Source organism: Oryzias melastigma, linkage group LG19, assembly GCF_002922805.2.
Source record: "Oryzias melastigma strain HK-1 linkage group LG19, ASM292280v2, whole genome shotgun sequence".
Lineage (NCBI taxonomy): Eukaryota > Metazoa > Chordata > Actinopteri > Beloniformes > Adrianichthyidae > Oryzias > Oryzias melastigma.
The window spans coordinates 9356979-9374637 of NC_050530.1; the positions used below are offsets into that span (position 1 = coordinate 9356979).

General features: G+C 39.1%; 1 protein-coding gene and 1 long non-coding RNA gene across 5 annotated transcripts in view; one reads left to right on the top strand and one right to left on the bottom strand.

Moving 5' to 3' along the window:
• LOC112153971 (ankyrin repeat and fibronectin type-III domain-containing protein 1) overlaps positions 1 to 17659 on the top strand; it is a 135290-nt gene that overhangs the window by 57756 nt on the left and 59875 nt on the right. The gene's annotated exons all lie outside the window — the stretch shown is intronic.
• LOC118600176 overlaps positions 4550 to 17659 on the bottom strand; it is a 65319-nt gene continuing 52209 nt past the window's right edge. For both annotated transcript variants that reach the window (XR_004949749.1, XR_004949750.1), the window contains one exon: positions 4550 to 4742. This is a non-coding gene — a long non-coding RNA (uncharacterized LOC118600176). The remainder of the gene's footprint in view (positions 4743 to 17659) is intronic.

Sequence of the window (17659 nt, forward strand, 5' to 3'; positions counted from 1 at the left end):
AGTCTGATCTTAATGTTAAACAAAGAGCAAGGTATAAACAATGTTCACTTACTAGAAAAATACAGATTAGCCAGCAAGAAAAAGCAAGTGAAGATGGACTAAGCAGGAATACAAAATAGAAGTGAAATATTGTGTGGAATGGCTGGATGGATGAGGAAAATCTTTACGAACAACCATCAGAGACTTCTAAACATGACATGCTTGGTGTGTTTTGTACTTGTTTCCAGTCTTAACACATTCTATGTAATACCCTGTAAAATTATTTTGCAAGAAACTGATTTTTGTCACATTAAAAAAAAAAGTGACATTGGTGGATTCATCCATGCGGTAAACCAGAGAAATGAAGAAAAACTTTGGTGATTTGTGAGAGGTTTTGCATTATGGTATTTATCAGCACAGCGACAGCAGTCTTGTGGCAGCACAGAAAGGAGAAGGAGGTAAATTTAGATTCTTCTTTTGATGAGAATGAGGAACAAAAAAGAGTTAAAGAAACTTATAGACTTAATTATTGATTTATTTGGTCAGTACAGTTTCATTTATTTAAAAAATGAAACTTTTTCAATTAAAATATTGCTCTCATACATGCACCCTCCTGTTTTGTTTTCCATTTGCATTTATCTTTTTTCCTTCCTTTGCCAAAAGCCTTTGCTGAAGATCAGAGCTACAGCAGATGCCTGGCTGCGTTGGGGCTTTCCTGTCACTCAACGGCTCTGTTGTGAGACATCATGGGAGGCAAAAGGGACATGCTTGTTGCTCAGTGGCAGCCTAAGGGAGCACTCCTTCCATCTTGACAGATATCTTTCCTCTGTTTCTCTCCCAAGAGGCCTAACCCGCCTCCTTGGTCGCTCGAGGACAAAAGAGGATTAGAGGGGAAAGGTGGTTTTCTCCTGACTGTAGCATCAGTTTAAGATGCTCGTGTAGCTTGTGAGTGCCTCTTTATGTCTTTTTTGAGTGTCTTTCTTACTGTGGAAGAACTTGTCGTGTGTCAGTTGTCATAGGAAGTATTGTTAGTGTCATGTTGTAACATAAAGCACCTTAGGAGCAAAATGTCTTCATGTGATATTGATTAGATGATGTGTCAGAGGAAATGTTAGGATATGCAACCACAAAGTCTCTATTCCCAATAAATGTGAGTAAAACTTAAGTTATATACAATTTGAGAGTTACGGAGTTGAAAGTATTTTTTGTGGCTATTTAATGATGATGCAACAGGATGCAACAGTCGTCTGAACAAACATAGTAGGAAAAGATTCAATGGCCCCTTTTGCTCCAATTTGCTGGCTGACTGCAGAAAGACAACACTGTCTCTTAAATGTGGGGAGGGTCAGAGGTCACTGTATTGCATTTGTAAGGTCAGCAGTTGAGGTCATGCTCAGCTCAGGGCCTTCCTGCTGCAGACAGCTGGGTCATGCCACCTACATAGAGACCAATTATCCCTGCCAACTAATAACTCTTCAGCTTGTTCTATAGAGCAGCGGAACACAACTCCAACACACTCGTGCAAAACTCCGTCCATCCTTGTGTAGCTTTTAGGAGTCAAGTACATGCAGACGTGCCAACCAAATATGAATTCACTGCAGCTTCAAAAATAACACATCAATACATGTTTTTTTTTTTACTGGACGGTATCATTTTCATAATGAGGAGCTACGACAATAAACGTAAAAATTATTTTAAAATACATTATTTTTGCTTCCACAGTCATTTGTGTCTAAAGCTCAACATTTTATTAACTTTTTTCTACAAAACACGACTAAAACTGATACTACAAGAACTTTTTATTGTTTATGTTTTTAAAATTTTTGTGGACACATGCATTTAAAGCCTCTGAAGTAACTTTTTACATTACAGCATCCCTGAAAGGGTAAACTAATCACATTGGTCAAATATTTTCTGATGTTGTGTCAACTTATTTATTTTTTTTAGTTAGGGTTTGAAACCTACATTTCTTCCTTTTTATCCATACATTAATTTTCTTTAACCACTATAGCACTTTGAGCCTAAGCTTGCCGCTGCTGGGAAAAGGCGGGTTACACATCGGACAGGTCGCCACTCTGTTGCAGGTGGTTATTTGAAATCAAATCCGCTAATAGTCTTAATTTGTTTGATAAAATTGATAATTTTGCTAAGCCAGTTAATGCACCAAGCCTACAGTGTTTGATTTAATTTATTAAAAATGGCCACATGAAGGTCAGGACGCCCTTTTCATGTTTTAACCATTTAAAAATTACAGTGTTTAGTTTCTAGTTATTGTGGTGCAACTACAAGTATTATGAGATAAAAAAATAGGAGAGGACAAATTCTCAACTTACAACCCAGATCAGAAAATAGCAAGAACTGTAGAATCAGAGTATATGTGTGTGTATATATACAGTATATACAAGTATTTTTACATTTCCTTAAGAGGAAATATGTAAAAATGGCCATTTACCATTTAGACAAGCACACATATCGACTGCATAGGTTCTTTTTATGATAAAAGCAGTTCACTCCAGCTATTTATATCCTTCTGTAACATTACTAAATAAACAAATAAATGCTAGAGAATTCAAAAGACGGGGTTGGCCAGATAGGGGAGATATTTTAAGGTGTATCCTGGCTGTCTGGCTCAGGCTAATGCCCTCTTTAGTGTGGGTGAATGGCACATAAGCTCCCATTAATACGGGAATGAGTTGAATTTAGCCCCGTCTGCCTGCATGGCTGGCCCGGTCGACCCCCCTCCTCTTTGCTTTCCATGAAGTGCAGGGACAACACTTACTAAAAAGCTCTACGCTGTGCTCCGGCATGCCACACCCTCCTGACAGCCCCAGCACTTTCCTTTGTTCTCTAACTATAGCCGTAGCCATGCCAAGGCCCCCTGACTTAAATATTCCACTATAAAACATGTGATAATGAACGCAAAAGGCACTGAGTGCTGCTAGCTAAAGCCACACACACCAACAATTATGTATGAGAGCAGACAGTTGCATTACAGATAAAGTGCCCACTGCCCCACCTGTATGTGCACATTCAGAAAGTAAAGATAAAGAGTGGACAGCCTGCAGTGGAAAATGATTGATCCGCTTTGAGGGTCCTTTAAATCCACCAGCTGATGGGAGTATAAATGGAAGGTGTGCACATCTTTCCTACCTGGCAACCCATTTGAGCATCACAACAGAGATATTTTTACTCCCCCTCCTCCACTGAGACCTTGACAAACCCTTCACTTGCCAGGAATGGTCAAGAAAATTAGCATATAGTCTTGTGTTGCATCGATCAACAGCTGCCGCCCGCCCCTCTTACTAGTGATGGCCAAAAATTGAATGTGCTGATTCATGAATGTCACTATGTGTTTTTAGTGTGAGTATGGCTATTGATGAGTGGTGGGAGTCTTTACAGTAAGCTGTATGTAACTGACTGTGGAGTGTCTGTACTAAGGGAGGCTCCATGTAAAGCTTGCCTGTCTGTTGAGCTCCCTGGAGTGCCCAGGCAGCCAGGCACCTTTGACCAGGACTAGGCCCCCTCAAGCCCTCATAGACACACAGGCACACACACACCCCTCTCTGTGGGCCCCTACTCTGCCAGGGGTGAGCCCACTGAGGCCCCTCCTGGAGCTGTTCCCTCCACAGCCCAGGATCTCCTCCTCTCCTACCAACTGCTCCACACAGACATGGCCCAAAGCCAGCGGACGCCACTGTCTGGATGAGGGGTTGAGGTTGCTGCAAGATATGCGTGCATGTCAGACTGTGCATGTGTGAGTGCATCTTAGCGTATTTGTGTATACGCGTAGTGGACAGACGGGGGGTGGCGGGGGCTCGAGGGGGCTATCCCCAGACACAAGTTGCTCAGTTTTTTGGAAAGTCTCTGGCCCACCCAAGAGGAAAGAGTAGGAGGAGAAGGTGGTGGTGGTGGTGGGGGAACCAAGGCCTTGGGGGAACAAAGCCTTATTTCAAACTTGCCGAAAACAGGGGTCTTTATGCTGTGATGCAGAGGCCCCCTCCTATGTCGAGAGATGTTATCGCAAAGATGCAATATCCACCTCTGCATAGGGCCAGGGGGTGGGTGCATAGGCCTCCAGTGTTACACTAAGTACCCTGGGGCACTGACCTCACTAATGAAGTCTCCCTTGGCTGCTGCTAGCCACTACTGTACCCTGCTTTGTCTTTCACATGGAGATCTCTCACTCTGTTTGTCTGCCCTCTTATTCTGTCACCCTAGCTGGCTGGCTGCTAATGACAGCTGCGTGTGTGTGTGAGACCATTGACCATATTTTGTCTGCTTTGCTCTCTTGCATATTTATTGTTAGTGTGTTTTGTTTGTTTTGTCTACCATCTCGAGTTGTTCTATGATCCTTTCTGCATTTGAATGTCTCTCTTTCTGTGCCCTTCATGTATCTGCATGGCTGTCTCCATAGTCTACTTTGAAGTGTCTCCCTGATTTACTGTCCGGCTGTCTCTCATAGTCCTTTTGACTTTGAAGCTCTCAGTTATCTAACCATTGCGGCCTTCCCTCTAAAGCTCACTGACTTTTACAGGAAGCCTCAAGTTGAAAGATGCTGCACCAGTGAATGCACACGTTAGAAAAGGGAAATTTAATTTTGCAAGTTGGGGATAGGAAGTTAAGCACAATTAAAGTGGAAGAACCACATTCCTGAGCGGTGCCAGTGGCCTGGGGGATAGGATTTACTCAGTTTTCCTGACAGCTTGGAAATCCTGACTCTCCACAGCTTGATCCTCATCTCAGCTTGCGTCTTTGGTCTTGACCTAAAGTTAAAGAGTGAAAAGGAAATTTGGTTGAGTGAGAGACAGAAAAATTGAAGGTGTTATGCAAGTTGACTTCTGTGACTTTGGTGGTTTAAAGTCGGGCACATGCCGCATTACTTTGTCCTCCGACATCCATGTTTAAAAAAGGATGCTACCCACTCATCACTACCAAATCCGAGTTCCTGATTGGTCAAAAGCTGGTTTGACTTTTAGTGCTCATTTATTGACTGCCCATTTTGTACTTGGAGTCCAATAACTGACTTAAAGACTTGACACGTGTACGTGAGAGTTTGGCATATATGTGCATTTATATAGACTTTTCATTAGAAATGGTCACTCAAATGCCATCTAATACCCAGTAAATGTTAACCTTCACTATGTTGATGTTTTAAACTGGATCAATCCTTTAAATGGCAGTGATATCATGGATGTGTCCCAGCTGATGCAACCTGTCCTTGAACCGGGCAGACACGGTTCTCCATCATTGATGCCCAGAAAGTGAAAGGGTCTCTGCAATGCCCGGTTTCTATCAAGCCGAAGTGGAAAGTTTGCTTTAGCACCCGCTGGGCTAAAAGATGAAAGAGCTTTGGGATGACATGGGGGAGCACTGAGAGGGGAGGTGGGTGGTGAGGTTATATCTCTTTATCCTGTCTGGCGTGATCTAGATGGGCTCTACCCACGTCAGCTGTTCACTTCTCTCCAGCTGCCAGTCGCCGTGCCGTCCAAAACTAGCCTGTCTGCTGATGGATTACCTGGACGAACACATGTAGTCCTTCATCCCCCTTTTGCTCGTCATAAATGGCTCACTCTACCCCGACTGAAAAGCCTTCACCTGAGTACCCCAGAATGGGCCTGGGGTGCAGCTATAAAAAGATAAAGGCGTCTGGGGCTTGGGTGTGGTTGAGCTGGACTAAGGCATGGGCAGAGGCTTTGTTGGGGACTGCTGTAGGGGTGTTTATTGGGGCTAGCCAGGATTAGGTGGTGGCTGGTGGTTATTGATTTAATTTAAGATGCTTTTTTATCTGCATGCCGCCTAAGGCCTGTGCACATGCTAGCTTCCTCCAAAGGGCCCTAATCCCTGCTGTTTATAAAAGGAATATGCCTTTGGTTTCAGAGGAGATGCTCTGAATGCCTGTGCTGCAGCAGAGCAGGCATCTGTCATTTGTGTGCTTGGTTGAAACAACACTAAGATCAGCAGGGCCCGGCATGCTGGCTTCAGGTTTTAGTCGGTGCTGAGAGCTAGAGGAGTGTGTGAGTCGGTGTACTTTTGGTTAGTTATCCGTTCTTCTGTCCTCAATTGCATCTTCTGCTTTAATAATATTTTTTTAGCTCTAGTAACAAAATCAAGAAGTTATTGATATTTGTACAAAAACAAAGTTTCATTTTTTATTGGTAAATAGAAACTAGGTGGCAGGAAAATATAAGATTGACAGACACCAGAGTAGAGTCAGAGGCAATGAACAGAGGTTAATGAGAAGGCCAGCAGAGGCTGATGGATGATGAAAGAGTGATTCAGCTCTTTTTCTCCACCCCCTCCTCTGTTATGTTTATTCTGAGGTTGTCATTTGTCACTGGAGGAGGGCCTTTCTTTCTTGCCTGTGACAGCCAGTTCCAAATCATGCGCAGACAGATGGAGGGGCCAGTAACTCAAATAGATATGGGATGGGGAGAGGCGAGAAGACCAAGGCCAGCATCCCGTGTTTGATGTCTCTCCCGTGGGCCTCATCCGCCCTGTCAGCCCCCCAGATGGTGCTGACAGAAGAAACTTCTAGACACTAACCCGTTGGGGACAGTGACACAGAAGTATGAAACAGAAAGAGGGATGAGTGTGAAAGATGAATGGCTTAATGAATGGAGGATGATGTATCAAAGAGTGTGAAATTTGAAGTATAATCCCACCATTTCAGCCTTTAATAAGCAGAGCTTCATCAAAATAAGTGAAGAAAAGTGCTAATTGATGATGCATTTTCACTCCCAGGCGTTGCTGTTTGGAACAGTGTTATTAAACCTAAAGGTTTTTCAAGTATTGGGGGGTGATCGGTGTTTCCAGATGGCACAGTAGTCGATGCATGCCGCTACTTTGACAGCTGAGGTTTTGCAGGTAACCACTAGAGGTTGACAAACTGCTATAACCAGGCGCAGTTCACCACTGCAGAGCCACATTAACAATAAAATAATGCATGCAGTGTGTTGATGTTCAGCAGCGATTTTATGTAAGCGAACGTCTTCACAGCTTTTAGAGAGCTGTGATCTGGAGCTGATAGGAGCAATGTCTTCCTAGAGCTGAAGAATCAAAATGACACTTTTTGTACAAAAAAGAAGGAAAAAATCCACAAAAGGCAGAATTTTTGTTTAAAAAAATTCTTAAAATAATAATTAAAAAAAATCATGGAAATCAAGTTGATTTAAGATATTCCTTTTAATTTCCAATGAGTAAAGTCAAGTCATATAAATAAAAATTGTGTTTGATTATTTCAAAAAACCATGAAAAAATATGCTTCAAAATTGTCATTTTTGATATTAGATTAAAAAAATAAATACAAAAAAACATCAAGTAAGTTTAAACATTTCTGCAACCCTTTTGTTAACTGGATTGTATTACTCCCTTTAAACAACCTACCTGTATTGTTACCTTCTTATGTTTTAATTAAAATTATTAAAAAAAACACACACACACACAATAATAATTAGTTAATAAAGCTTTAATTAATTAATTAATACCATTATTCAAATTGTACGCTCACCTTACAAGTATATATTTTTTGGATAATAAATATTATTTTTCCAGTTTACTAATTTCATATTAGAATAACATCTCCTAGTTCAAAAAATATATAATACTAATATTTTTCTTTTCAGCGTGTGCAGTTTTTTCTCACATTTGGGCCACCAACGTTTTGATGCTGATAACACCTGCTTGATATATCTCTTACTCAATATGGAATTTGAGAAACTGGACGTGAAGGGGGGGCAGTGTAAATCACGCCTATGAGCCAAACTGGAGATCAGAATGATAGGGAGGGGGGTTGGAAAAAATGTCCATTCACACATTCTTATAGCGCACACTTGCTTTTGATAAACTCTCTTGCAGATGAAAAAACCTAAAAGAGGAAAAACAGGAGTTTAGACAACGTTGGAATTACTACAAATCATTACTTTAGTAAAGTAGAGACGCCGTGTTGTTTTTGCTGCTCCTTTTTGTCCTCCCATCCAAAGTACTGAAGATCTGACCCTATACACCCCACAAAAACAGAGATAGTCAAAAATGTCCTAATTTTTTTTTTAAATTTACAACAATCCTACAGGCAAACAAGTGTTTGAACAGCAAGTTCTCCCTATTAGAAATCATGGAGGAGTCTGAAATTTTCATTGTAGCTGCATGTCTACTGTGAGAAACAAAATGTCTAAAAAAACATAATCTGGAAATCAAATTTTATCATTTAAAAAAAAAAGGTTTTGTGTGTTACTGTCGCAAATAATTATTTGAATACCTGAGAAAATCAATGTTAATATTTGGAACAGGAGCCTTTGTTTGCGATTACACAGGTCAAACATTTCCTGTAGTTTTCCTCCAGGTTTGCACACAGGAGGGTATTTGGCCCACTCCTCCTCAGAGATCTCCTCTAGATCAGTCAAGGTTTCTGGGTTGTTGCTGAGAAATACAGACTTTGAGCTTCCTTCAAAGACTTTCTATAGGGTTTAGGTCTGGAGTTTGGCGAGGCCACTCCAGAACCTTGAAATGCTCCAGCCACTCCTTGGTTATCCTGGATGTGTTTTGGCTCATTGTCATTTTGGAAGACCCATCATGACCCGTCTTCAACGCTCTAACTGAGGGATGGAGACTCCTTAATAAGGTGCAGTCGTCCTGTCCCATTGTGCAGAAAAACATACCATGACATTCACAGTGGAGATGGTACTCATCTTTCTTCTTCCTCTACAACGAGTGGAAGTCAGACCAAAACGTACTATTTTGGTCTCATCTGACCACATGAGTTCTCCCATGATTCCTCTGGATCATCCAAGACAGGCCTGGACATGTGCTGGTTTAAGTAGGGGAACCGTCCGTGCTTGGCATGATTCCAAACCATGACGTCTTAACGTATTACAAACAGTAACCATAGAAACGGTGGTGCCAGTCTTTTCCGGTCATTGATCACCTCCTGTGTAGTTTTAGGCTGACTCCCCACCTTTTTTAGGACCATTAAGACCCCACGAGGTGAGATTTTAGATGGAGCCCCAATCCGAGGGAGATTTACAGTCATACTTAGCTTCTATTTTCTAATAATTGCTCCAATCTTTTTTCACCAAGCTGCTTGAAATGTTTTATATGAAGCAACTCTTGTTGCCTTGTCAATGGGTCTCAATGATTCATCCACCCATTTCTAAACATGGTTTATTCCTGTTTAGGGTTACGGGGTTGCTGGAGCCTGTCCCAGCTAGTGAAGAGTAAAGGTTGGGTTACACCCTGGACAGTTCGCCAGGCAATCGGATGGTGGACCCAGTCAATTTTTCTTTAATATGATTTAGTTTTCCTGTTACCTTTGCAGAAAAGCAGTCATGATGCTTCCACCTCCATGCTGCACAGTGGAAATGGTGTTCAGGTTGAATTTAAAATCTAGATTAAATTATCAAATGCAATCAAAAAAAGAGAAAAACACAAATCATAGGAAAAATGGCAAATAAACTGACATATATATGTTTATTTTGTCTACTCAAACTGCCAACAACATAGAATTTACATCCAGAAAGTTGAATTTGTATTTAAATTAATCGGTAGAGTGGAGCAAAGCTTGGTTTGACAGGGAAGTCGAGCTTTCGCCATCATCCGTATCAGAATGTGTGGCAGCTGTGTTCATGTCCAGGGCCAAGAGGCAGGTCAAGTTCAGCTTCTTTGGCCTTGCTACTGCAAACCCAAAGGCATGTAGAGCATTTAAGCACAGTTATCACTGCAAGTTTCATTCCACAAGCTACACATGAGCCACACAAGTGAGTGTGCTTATGTGTCACATTTGCTGTCAAAGGGACAGATTTTTTTTTTTTGTTTTTTAAAGCATAAATGGAGCTTTTTAAAAAAAATATTCTATGCTGTTCATTTATTTTTCTATTTCTTAGTTCCTTTTTTACTATTTATTTTTGTTTGTTTGGGCTTTAAAAATGTGTTTTTCTTGTGTCATTTCCATTATGTTCTTTTTTTGAGTCATCCCAGGCCTCGTCTAGCTCATAAACATTCTTTGCTCTGTAAGTCATGGACCAACAGCTTCTGAATGGAACTACAAAAGGAAAATATTTTAGAAACATTGCAGACAGTCTGATTGATTTTTTTTTTAATCAAACCTCAGGCATTACTTGTCGAGTTTATTACTTTTAGTTTTGCTCTTGTCACTCACACTTCATTCACACTGAACTAATTATGGTTTACTATAATACTTATTGATCACTAATAAGGTGATGATTCACAGTCAACTGTTGTAGATAAATGAAGATAAGAAAATGTACAAAAAGTGGAGTTAGTAAGAAAAACAACTGGACATCTGGAGGTTTTCAGGCCCATTTTTCTAGATTTGATCACATTGAACTCTGCAGTATTCGCTGCTGATGATGCAAGAGCAGACTTGGATGCCCCTGTCCCTCCCTCCTTTCCCTGCCTCACTGTGCTGCCCTCAACAACCCCTACCACCACCTCACACCCAGAACTCTTCCAGCTGAACTGACATGGCATCCAGCAGGCCCGAGACCAGGCTGGGATTCTGAGGTGGCGCCCAGACTCGGATTATTTACAAGAGCTGTAGCTTTGCAGAGACTGTGGTATTTCTCTTTTCAAAGGTTTGGAAATCATGTTATAGAGAACACAGAAAATCTTTGGCTTTGGTATTTTTTCCACTTCTTTTCATTTTTTTTATCCTCTGTTGAATTTAGGTTCTATTTTTTTAAAGAATGTGTAGTCTTTAAGATATGATAACATTTTATTAAAACATAAAATGTTTTACTCTTTCATTAGATACGTTGTAAGTAATGTATTCTTTCTGTGACAAATTGAGACATTCTTCAGGCTCTTTGACCTATACTCGAGAAGATGCCTAAGACAGCTTGCATAAATGCATTAGCGTGTTATGGAAGTCGGATGCACATAGGAGAGATCTCTTGAATACCATGTTCCACATGCCCAGAATAGCTGCCCTGTCACAGATGTCTGAGCGCACACAAACACCATAAAGTAGAGGTCTGCAGATGCAAAAAAGATTTGCAAAGCCAACGGTTTGGGGGTGCACCAGGCTCTAAGACGGAAAGAGCTTGTGGAGTTAGGCGAACTGTGTGGTGGGGGTGTGTTTTGGGGGGGAGTGTGTTTTACTGTTGAGTCAGTAAGAGTCAGATTTACTTTCATGGGTATCAGCATCCGGACATCAGTGCCAAAACGGTCAATACTGCAGAAGCGATTAGAGGAACGGCAGAGTGCAGGAGAGATGGAGAGGTCTCCAGTGGAGCTCCTGCTTCCTCACAGTTATTGGAGCTTCTTGAAGACAAGCAGGCATGCCAAAACACAGGGAAAAAAGGAGTGATAGCACATTCACGGGGAGAAAGGTGGGGATGTGTTTGGGGGGGTTTTACAAGGCCTGGAGTCCCAGTTTAGTTTTATATCCTGGCCTTAGTCTTGCTTTGAATGCATTAGTGTCCCTCTGGCTGCCTCCTACCTGGCATTAGCATTGGCTAGAAGGCAAGGAATGAACCTGTCACCGACTCCAGCTCATAAACAAACCAAATACTCTGGGAAAGAGGAGGTGTGAGGCAGAGGATGCTGCTGTCTCTATGACCTACCTCGCCTTCAGCAGCTCATGATGGTTTTTTTTTGTGTGTGTGTGTCATCAAGAAATCAAATCTCACTGTTCCTCACAGATACCCAGAACCTGTAAATGTCCCAAAACATCCCTCCTTACTTAGTGTGTAAACTTATAGGACGGGGATCTGGCTTTTTACTAATCGTACTGGTTTTTTATAATGTTTTAATACATTTCCTCTTTAAATAATCAATTCCATCCTCTTTTGATCCATTTTAAAACCGTTCCCAGTGGTCTTTTAACTATGATTATAACGTTATTAGGCAAAATGAGATACACAAAAGTTTTCTCAGACATAGTTTCTGCAGAGCAGTAGGAGTTCATCAGGTATTTGCCTCTGACTTGTGGGTGGGACCATTGGTGCAGAGTAAGCCTGCCCTGACTTCCCATCATCCCTTTGTTTACAGTAGTGATAGGCATTTTGATTCTTTCGACTCGACTCTTCATAAAGTTTTTTTACAAGCTTTATTTTTACCATAACTTTGCAAAAAATGATGGTTTGTGTGTTTAAAAAAATGTGTCGATGTGTAGTGTATTCATGAGAAGCCTTCGCTCAACGGTAGTGGGGCGGGCTACGGCAACCCCACGGCCTCGAAAAGGGATACTGCGGGTAAGGAAAATTATGGAAAGACAGGATGAGTAAGCTTGGATTGATCCTCCAAGGACTCTACCTGCTGATCTAGACACTGAACACGTCACAAGCCCAAAGCTGAGTCTCCCTGATTGGTTGATCCAAAGTGGCAACCTCATCAATGTTCAGATATTTGAACTTGTTCCGTGGCGCTCAAATCGCGCCGCAGGACCTCTGATTATACATGTACCATTGACTTAACATTAGAACTCGATGCCCCTGACGCACAAATTGGATTGGGTGTGAACCAGCAGAGAGCTCGCAAAAACAGTAAAAAATCGGCTCTAATCTTTTGAGAGTCGACTCTTTCAACTCCCTACTTAGAGTCAATGTGAGCACGACCCATCACTAGTTTACAGTTTACTACTTTACAGTCCTCCAACCTAAGATTGCCGGTGCAACAAACTTTATAAGCAATAATGGAGCGTCCAGCCATACAGTTTTGAGCCAAATTTCAGCTTGGATAAAGAAAATAAAGACGTACGTGGATTTATTGTCTGCAAGTGGATAAATCAAAGTGAAGTGGAGCAGGGAGCTTGGGGCTTGCTGTTGTAGATTTTACATCACACCCTCAAAGTTTTTTAAATCTGCTCCTGATTTACAATTATTTGAATAAAGAAATACACAGAACAGCAATTTAATGCTTGGTTTTATTTGTATATGTCCTCCATCAAGAGAAAAATGCTACAAGAACATGTTAAAAACACAAATTTCCTTAGAGGTCTTTAATGAAAGCTTTTGAAAGTAGTTTGATCTAAACTTTAAAAAAAATATTTAAATTTATGTTTGGTTTTAGTGCATTTTAATTTAGGATTTTAATCCTAAGAAGTCAACATGAACAGTCTCTATGGCAACCATGGCTTTTGCTCTTAAAAGTTAGAGGGCATGGCTTTCTGCAACAGGCCAGACATTTTTAACTTTGACATTTTTGGAGGGATACCATTACATGCTAGTCTAAAACTTCCCACCACCCAACCAGCCTTGAAAGTCACTCCTAGTGTTCTTCCCATTTAGGGGATATATAACTTCTTGCACTTTTGTATTCATTCTTTTTTCCCTGACAGGTCTCTCAAACACAGCCTGTCATTTTTAATAAATGTTTGAATCTAAGCACATGCTTTATTTTACAGTAAAATATAAAAATGACTAAGCGATGCCTGGTTGGAGCGATTCTCTAGAGAGGCCCTAAGGTGAAGGAGTGAAGCTGGAAGAAGGAGCCGGGCCCTTGAGACGCCTGCGAGCCGTCAGGATACACACTGACCCAACCACAAAAATGAGCCTCTGGCCACTGTTGGCTTTATACAAACACACTCTCAGTCAAACACACACAAGTGGAAAAGTGTGACTTAAGGTAGCTGAAGAGCATGCAGAGAGGAAGAACGATGATGAGAGAATTTGAGAATAAAGGAATGAAGTGGAGGGTTAGAGTGTGGGGGTAAATTCATTCATAATTCTCTCCCTGCTTGTACAAGCAAGCCAAACCTCACTGGGGGATTCAGTGTTCTTTGTAAACAAGCCACAAGCACTCAATGGCGCCGCTAAAGCTAGCGAGATGGAGAGAAAAAAGTGGGTGGAATAAGAAAAATAGGGTGAGAATGAAGACATTGCAACTTCCAGACTGACACGACTGGGAAGTGAATGCACACAACTAACAAAGATGAAGAACAAAAACAGTTACAGGGTGTAAATGAGAAATGTGAAAATGTGCAGGAGAGTAAAAACCTCTAATAGTAATGAGAAATAAAGACATCAGTTTACCGTCTTTCATCTCTTTGGCAGACACTGCTGCATCTAATAGACTTGTTATTAAAGTTAAGAAACAAAAATGGATGTAAGGTGTATTTATAGATGACTGTTCTACAAATCAGTTAAAATGTTACGATAAAGATAAATGACTTATTAGATTAAAGAAAATTAAATGTCCATACTTGAAACTAAATCCTCTGGGCTTCAAAGTAAATCAATAAGAACACAGAGAAAACTGCATTATTGAATTAATATAATTTAAAAAAGTTGTTAAAAAAAAGAAGTAGGCTTAGCATTACAGCTTCTATAGTAAAAAAAAAATGATAATAATAAAAACATTTACACTGACTAACTGAATTTCTTACTAACTTACTTAGCTTACTTTACTTACTTACTTTGATTAATTTACTTAGTTACTATACTTACTTAGCCCACTTAACTTACTTAGCTTATTTACCATACTTACTTAATGCCATGTTAAGTTGTTCAATAATAATAAAAAAAAAAACTTAGCTTACTTAAATGACTTAGCTTACTAACTTACTTACCTTACTTTACCTACTTAGCTTACTATACTTACTTAGCCTTCTTAACTTACTTAGCTTACTTAACACCATGTTCTGTCATGTTAAATTGTTCAATAATAAAAACACATAGCTTGCCTAAATGACAGCTTACTTAGCTTAGTTAGCTGACTTACTTAGCTTAGCTTACTTCACTTAGTTAGCTTACTTACTATACTTACTTATCCTTTTCAACTTACTTTACTTACTTACTGATTTACTTGTTTATTTAAATTGGACCATTAAAAAGAATCTGTACTAAAAACAGTTAGCCAAAAGGGTATTTTTGATCCGTACATTTCCTGGGAAGTCAGCAAATTTGTTACTTTAAAAACAAAGGGAAGTTAGCAACAAAAATATAAATGAGAATTTGAATAATATACTTTATTATTATTATTAGGCTATTATTATCATTATTATTATTATTAATATTATTATTATAAATGCAAAACAGTGGTCTCCGAAAGCATTTTGGTGTAAGCCAAACCAGCGCTCTAGGTTAAGGGATTTTTTTTTTAACTATTCAAGGGAATAAAAAAAAAAGAATCCATAATTATTTTATATGAAAAACATTGTATTAGTAAAATCCATGGCATTGCTGCTCCTATCAGATTATTTGATAGTTATTTTTAAAATCCAAATTTAACTCATAAGAACCCATAGTGACATCAGTTAAACAGGAAAATATCTGAAATGTTTTCTGTGGTCATCTTTATTCGTGGTATTTTCCGCATGATTTTATTTTTAAGGAAAAACTGGTCTGGGTCTTAATAGGTCAAACCAGGGAATTAGGAAAAAAAAGCACTAAAGAATATTCTTTGAAACGAACAGCCTTTTGGTTAATTATGTTTTTAAGTTTACTGCTGTAAAAAAAAAAAAAAGTACAAATACAATTTGGTTGGAAAAGTTACTGATAAAGTCATTTGAGGGTGTGTGCCTGATGGGTAAAGCTTTGTTGGATTTGTAACAAAATAGATGCTAAATCACCAGCAAATTTATAACATAAATGCAGTAAAAGAATGTAATCAAGTTACAATACTGGTAAATTCTTTAACCCAACAGGATGTGTAAAAACAGGAAGCCACAAAACGCCATGTAGCAAAAAAGGTAGGCAGACATGAACATTTCATCCTCTTTATAGTGGTTTAACAGCATGAAGTCTGGATCTGTACATACTCTTTGAAAACTCCTTTTGTTGTTTATTTTAGTTTTCGAGACATAATAGCAGGGTTTCTGGTGTTTCTACTAAAAGCATGCCCATTTCTACATTTATGCAAAAGCATACATGTCAAGTGCGGAGAAAGATTCATGTTTCTCACCATTATATTTCAGACCTACAGCTCTGATTACTCACAAAAGCGACAAGAGTCTCTAAGGACTAATGTATTCAGATTAGAGGCAATTATGGTTTATTACCATTTTGCGGGGAAAGCGGCGCTCATTTGCAGTGTTTATTCAGCGAATGTCTAATAACGGGAAGGGGAGGGAGCCTTGTATTTCCTGCTGTGCAAGCTGTGATGCTGCAGGAAAATTGTAGTGTAGCACCAATATTAATGACTCATTTCCCCCTCACCTTAAGGACAAAAGTGGAGCTAATTCAGAAACATCAGTACTAATGGCCCAAATAAATCACTTGTGATCTCACTTTGTTGCTTGTTGTCTTTTAGAGGAGCCATTGATGAAAGTCAAACCATCATCTGGTAATCATAAAAAGAAAATATATATTAAATATTTTTTTCTTTGTTGCAACAAATTCATTCCTAATATGCATTTGGGTGAAAACTACTGGTAGTTTTTTTATTTTACCTCCTTAAATTCTGCTTTTCTGTAGTTTTAAACTACAAGTTTATATGTATGTTATCATATAGCTTTGTCTTTGGTAAGGGATGATTAAATTAACAATACAATCATATCATTTTAAAGACGAGACGCACTGATAAGTCAGCCAGCAAACGAAATATGATGACTAAGCTCTGACCAGCAGCTGTCTAGACTAATTACCTGTGTCTAGAGATTCCACATCCTGATTTACTTAACATACTTGAGCATCAAGCAGTCCAGGGAGAGCTGGAAAACAGTCATGGATGTGGCTTTTGAGGACCAGGTCTGGCTAGCCCTCATCCTCAAAATTATTAAGCAAATTATATTTTTCTAGGATTTTTTTAAATACTTAATGCAAATCACAGTCGGTATAATTTTCAACTCACTAACCTTTAGAAAATATATTAAATGTTACTGAACAATCTTCCTAAAGATAAGTTTTTCAAAAACCTTAAAATCTGCTGTCCCATATTATTACACACAGTAGTGTTTAATAGGTTTGATTTGATAGATTCTAAAGATCTGAAAATGTGTTTAATATTGCTGCATTAGGAGGTCGAATTTGCTGAAATCTGAAGCTAATCCAATCAAAAACAGCTTAAAGTTGCATTTTAACTTCTTATTTTGTAGCAGTTTCACAGTCATTTCATCCATAAAGTTTTTGAAGAGTTTCAGCTTGAATTTCTTTGTAGGATGTTAGAATCGCCTCCCAGAGCTGCTGTTTGGATGTGAACTGCCTCCCCACCTCTGAGACGTGTTGGTGGAGGATGCTCCCAAGGATCTCAATAGGTTTGAGGTCAGGGGAGGATGGAGGCTACTCCATCAATTTATGTCCTTTTTATGTCCATAATTGGGTCCATAAATAATGTAGGTCAAATAAATGTTACATTGCTAGTACACACTAATTTTAACATTCAAATAAAATAAAAAAATACGAAAAACATTAAATTAAGGGTTTTACTATTGACATTTGAGAATGAATCATTTATTTATCCTTTAAAGCTTTTGTACAATATTTTTAACATCATAAATGCAATTTTTTAAATGTGAAATTATAATTTTCTCCAATATATTTTTCAAACATGAGTAATATAATATAATAATAACTGAATTCTACATTTTATTTAGTATTATTTTTATTTTTTTCACATTTTATTACCTAAAAATAAGTAAGACTTTACTGGTACTTTGTTGATTTTTTTTTAAATCGCTGTTATTAACTTTTATGCTCTACATTTTTTAATGAATGAATGCTGGCCCACATAGGTCTTCTCTTTTGAGATTTTTCACACCTTCTTGGAAAAAACAACTACTAAATGACAG